Here is a 5,919-nt window from a genome sequence, read left to right as displayed (position 1 = left end):
ACCCCTACGCCTCTGATGATCAAGGACGCTACGCTTCAAGACGCACTTACATTTCTTTTCAGAAATACAAGTGGGCACACTTCCTAGGACGGAAATCTTTTTCTTTCTTCTTAAGAGCACCATACATTCTTTGGACAACCTATTTCTCCAGCGACAAAGGTGGTCGGAGATGTCAAGAACTCAAGCCTCACTGTTCGGAGAAGGTTAAAATGGCGTGTCGCATCAGAATACATGGCGCTTGGGGACTAGCTGTGGGGAATATACCCCTGGGTACCACAAGATGGTACATGGGCCGCACCATCCAAGGTGGCCCGGCCCGTAAGATCAAGGCGTACACGGCTAGATTACAAGTTGTACCAGATATTGTAATAGTACTAAATAGGATACTTTACTTGTAACCCTTCTCCTCCAGACTATATAAGGAGAGGCAGGGGTCCCCCTCAGGGGGGACGATCCATCTACATCTCAATACAATACACCAAAGACACAGGACGTAGGGTATTACGTCAATCAGACGGCCCGAATCTGTCTAAATCGCTATCTCTGCGCCTTGTGTCACCATCTGGTTCCTAATTACACACACCGTCTACCGATAATCTACCACCACGGGCACCCCCTCGGTGGACTGCCGACCATATTTCATCGACAGGTGTCACCTGGGTCCATGACTTCTAAAAATATATTTTTAGAGCAACTCCAAGAGACATTGTATCTCACTCGTCATTACCAAAATTAAGAAAAAAGAGGATCCAAGAGACTCGCTATCAGCATTTGTAAAATGTCATACTAGCTTTCCCGTTTTTTTCCGGTCGGCAAATTAGACAGCGGGCTTCGCTAGCCATCCGTCTTGTCCGGCCATTGCTCACGCCTTCGTGGCCTCCTTTTCCCCTCCCTCTGTACCTCCATGGCGAATATGATATGAATTTTAGAAACGAGTAAAGGACCAAGCACCACGAAACTCTAGCACGGGTACAATATTCCGATGCAATGCAATGTTGCTCATGTCACAGTCAAGTGTAGTTGTACCAGTACTCGCAATCGTATCTCCAGCTCAGCTGGAGCCACCGCCACGCACCGTGACCGCCAGACTTATAAGTCATATTTTTTTATCAACTAATAGTATTTTTTTCGCAGCAAATCAACCCAACAGGGGGCAATGTCTTCGGCAAATCAACCCAACAGGGGGCAATGTCTTCGGCGCCAGCCTAATCGACTGATCTACTCCTACTGCACTCGTCCCGTCCGCCGTCGCGTCGCCATCCACATCAAATACCCACAACCACGCTGCTCATGCCCAGGAAAGCACGCTCTTAGCAGCAGCACTCCCCACTGGGGCTGGGAGCGGCAGCCGGCACGAGGAGGCAGGAGCAGTGTGAATGAGGGGCAGACCGCAGACGCCATGAGGTCCGCTCGGCGGCCATGAAGCTGCACATCCCGCAGTGGTGGAAGGCAAATTCAGGAGGATGGACAAGACGGGACGAGGCTACAGTAGACTGGCTTGAGCAGCGGGCTAGTAGCGCTGCACTGCCGCACCACCGACGAGGGCGCGTCACTGCCGCGCCAAGATCGGTGCCGCGGCAGACCCTGCCACGTCACCGGTCAGCGCTTCTGGTCTTCGCCATGTGGCGCGGCACAGGCGTTTGGCCACGCCATAGCAATAGGCGCGGCCAAAAGTGTTAGTTTTAAAAATAAAAAACATCTAGTGTTACATTTAAAAATAGTTTACAAAAGTGTTAAAATTAAAAAGAAATCCAGGTGCCCTAAGTGCTCCTGGTTGATGTAACTGTACAATCAGCCAATCACGTTGTGTCGTGTCCGGCGCTGATGACTGATCCCTCCGAGAGCCTCTGCGACAGGCGTTCAGGCTCTCTCCCTCCGATCCGCGTGGCTTTCCCGTGTAAATTTAGGTGATTGGTAGGAAATTCACTAAATATGAACTAAACTATTCCATGTCGAGGTAACTGCACTGTGAGTCCATACTAAGTAGCAATAATTTGCTTAATCCAATTGTCAAAAAAGTAGCTGATCCAATACTTAACTTCAGCAACAAGCTATGGGTCTGTTCGGCTGATATTAAAGCTGGCTGATAAACCGACTGATAAGTTCAAACGAACAGACCCTATGATTCAAGAAACATATACCTGCAACTGAATCGCATTACCACTAGCTTATCCCACAAAAAAGAAATTCTATGCTTTTGGAATAATCCTACTCACATCAGAAGCCAATACGAGCGACTACCAAAGTTCCCCTATATAAGGACCAACCGACCTCTACTCTAGCGCACACTCCACCAGGGCAGGCTACACTACTTCTCTCCTCCCTCTTTCCCGGAGCCGTTAATTTACTCACGTCGCCGAGCTGGCTAGTGACAAGGGCGACGTCGGCGGCGGCGGCGATGCCGGCTTCTGCCCTGATGACGGCGAGCCGTCGTCGGCCGTGAGCAGCAAGGCGGTGGTGGAGGAGCTGTACCGCGCGCTGGAGCGCGGCGACGTGGACGCCGTGCGCCGCCTGCTGAACCCGGACGTGGACTGGTGGTTCCACGGCCCGCGCGCGCACCAGCACCTAGTGCTCATGCGCCTGCTCACCGGCGCTGGCGGCGGCGGCCTCCCGTTCAAGATCCGGTCCCTGGACGCCTTCGGGCCGACCGTGCTGGCTGAGGGCACCGACGCGACGGGCGCGTCTACTTGGGTGCACGCCTGGACCGTGGGCCCCGGCGGCCGCGTCACCGAGGTGCGCGAGTACTGCAACACCGCGCTCGTCGTGACGAGGCTCGGCGGAGGTGGCGGTGGCGGTGGCGCCGACGCCGCGGCTGCGGCGGCGGAGGAGGCAAAGGCGACGTTCTCGCGGTCCCCGTCAAAGCAGGTGTGGCAGAGCCGGCTGCTACCCGACCGGGCTCGCAGGAACCTCCCTGGCCTCGTGCTTGCCATCTGATCGAATCAGATGCGAATCATGCCAAATATGCTTCTGTACTAGCGGTGTGGCTTATTATGCGAAATACAGCCTGTTCGGTAGGCCGTAAACGATCGCTGGCTGGTTTGGTGTAAGAGAAAAATACTGTTTCCAGCTGAAAATTTACTATTATTTACGAGCAAACGAACAGGCTGATAGATAGATGGCCTGTGCATGTTTGCAATGTGGTTACAATTGGACATGAATGAATCAAATGCGTCACACAAAAAAAGAGAGAAATTAGTCGAAGTAAATCAAATTAAATGATACGTGATGTGACATGTGAGTTCCTGGTGATGGTGATGATTCAGCGTTAAGCTCATAGGGTTACTTAAGCAGTCTTTGGGTGTCAATTAGAATGACTAAATATAAGGCAATTATAGAACTAATTGCATAATCCATAACTAATTCGCAATACGAATTTATTAAGCCTAATTAATCCATAACTAGCATATGTTTATTGTATCATCATATTTGCTAATCATAGACTAATTAAGCTTAATATATTCATCTCGTGATTAGTCACGGCTTTATGCAATTAGTCTATATTTAATACTCTTAATTAGTATCAAACATTCAATGTCCTGCATCCAAACATCCCCTTATACCAACGTCCATTCACTGCATCCAAACATCCCCTTATACCAACGTCCATTCACAAGAAGCATATAAACTAACGTTCATTCACAAGAAGCCTATAAACTATCGATGAAGCATGTGAACTATATTTGAACACACTCCGGTACACCAATCTTCTAAAAAAGGGTGAATTTTCACACTACTCCAAATTCATGGATTGTTGTTGGCTAAACCTGGGCTCACTGTTAGTATCAGAACCAACAAAGGGCATTCGAAAGTGATGGAGCTTACCTATCATTTAGCCTGTTCGCTGGTTGGTTTCTGGGCTGATAAGTCTGACTGGTGCTGGTTTGTTGTGAAAGTAAAACACTGTACCATGACTGAAACCAACAAGCGAACAGGCTGATTATCGATTCCATACCTAGTAGTGATAGGATGATATCAATGGCCCCGTTCGCTGGTCTGAAACTTGACTGAAAATACTGTTCCGGCTGGTTCGTTGCGAGAGGAAAACACCGTTTGGCTAGTTTGATGAACAGTAACGTGAGAGGGAATCCAGCCGGCTGGCTGGTCTGGTTCATACCAGCGAACGCAGCCAATGTTGGGTCTAACCCCTTACAGCATCTCCAAGAGTTTGCTATCTCAACTTGGCATCCATATAATTTTGGCAAAACAAGAAAAAAATAGCCTCCAACAGTTTGGCAAAACAACTTGGCATCAATAGCAACTTGGCAAATCTTCCCTCCGCGCGCGCAAATATACGCGCACGTATACGGCTTGGCATCCGGGACTCTTCGTTTTTTAGCGGGGCTCTTCGTTCGCTTAGCGGGGCTCTTCATTCGCTTAGCGGGCCTCTTCGTTTTGTTAACGGGTTTTTTTATTTTACCAAGTCAAAAATGCCAAACTCTTAGAGATGGATTGTTTTTTTACTTGCATATAATTTTGAGAGTTGGCAAATCACAAGATTTGTCAAGTAAAATTTGACAAACACTATATGCTCTTAATAACCTGCAGTGATAGGCTGAACATCATTGCCGTGTTACGTCTCCACCTGGCATTGATAGTTCGAACGTCACTGCTGAAGTCACGCCTCTACCTAGCACTGGTATGATGAGTGTCATTGTTGGGTCTGCACCAGACCCAATAGTGGTTTGATGATTGTCACTACCGGGTGAGGGCTGTACCGGACATGAGTGTATTGTACCCACCGCCAGTCTAGTGGCTTCAACCCAACACTGGTCTTCATTTCTCCATGGTTGATATATTTTATAGTTATATTAAAATAAAGGTTATTGTATACTATTAGTATATTCTATATTATTAATTCCTCACATATATCACTGCCATCAAGATTATACTTCAATCATGCAGCATGATTCTATCAATAATGTATATAGATAAATCACTTCGATTTAGGGCGTTCAAATATAATGTTAAACTTTCTATCCTCCACGGCGACCATCTCGTCCATGACAAACCCAGCTAGTTGTTCTTGTATTTCTATAATCTTATACTCTAGCAACTCACGGGAACCAAGCTATTGTTGCTGTTATTGAAGCAAAAAGTTATAGAAATGCACAAGTGTTCCAAAAATTGAACCAAACTAGCTACTAGCTTTAAATTACCGGTACCAAATAGATTCACTAAAATTCAAATGCCTTCGTGATGAATGCTTTGAACTATGCTCTCTATAATGGAGAAAGAATAAGCATGACAATAAAAAAATATAACCAACAAAACAGGCTATAAATTTAAAAAATTGCTAGTTACCCACCATAAACAAAAGGAAGATCATGTCCATTCTTCGAAAACAAACCCCTCCATGAGCATTTTGGTGAAAAATGGTTGTAACAGTGGAGAAAGAGGTGAAAAAAATATGCCTCCTTGGATGGGTGTGCCCAGGGCTAGGAGGGGGAGGAAGAAGGTGGCTGCGGTTTCATACTGTAGCTAGAACAATGCTAGGTCCATCAAAACCTAGTCGTGATATTGTCAATACTAATACTATTATGGGGACAAGCCATGATATCACTGCCTGGTTGTTGCCTAACCTAGCAATGATATTCCTCACATCATTGTCAATTCATGCCTAGAGCCGACAATGATAGACGCCTTCGATGCCGGGTCAATAAGGTACCAATCACTGTTCAGCTCTGGCACACACAACAATGATGGAGTAATAGAAATTGTGGGTTCTGTAGTAGTATCAAATGCCTCCATGGTGGAAAAAAGTTATGGATACATATGGAAAATTATATAGATTGATTGATAATTTCATCACAAATTAGATAGAGATAGCAAATTTTATATAGGCATTATGTTAAAAGCTGAACAATGACGACGCACACAATGATAAATTATTTTGATTATTTGTACTCCCTCCATCTATCT

The 5,919-nt window shown here is 46.4% G+C and overlaps 1 pseudogene; it reads left to right on the top strand.

The window, feature by feature from the left end:
- Nucleotides 1-1,419: 1,419 nt before the first annotated feature.
- Nucleotides 1,420-3,200, top strand: LOC136515639 (uncharacterized; annotated as a pseudogene).
- The last annotated feature ends 2,719 nt before the right edge of the window (nt 3,201-5,919 follow it).

Source organism: Miscanthus floridulus, chromosome 17 (assembly GCF_019320115.1).
Source record: "Miscanthus floridulus cultivar M001 chromosome 17, ASM1932011v1, whole genome shotgun sequence".
In the NCBI taxonomy this organism is placed as follows: domain Eukaryota; kingdom Viridiplantae; phylum Streptophyta; class Magnoliopsida; order Poales; family Poaceae; genus Miscanthus; species Miscanthus floridulus.
The sequence above is the reverse complement of the archived record's forward strand: the minus strand, read 5'-3'. Positions and strand labels throughout refer to the sequence as shown.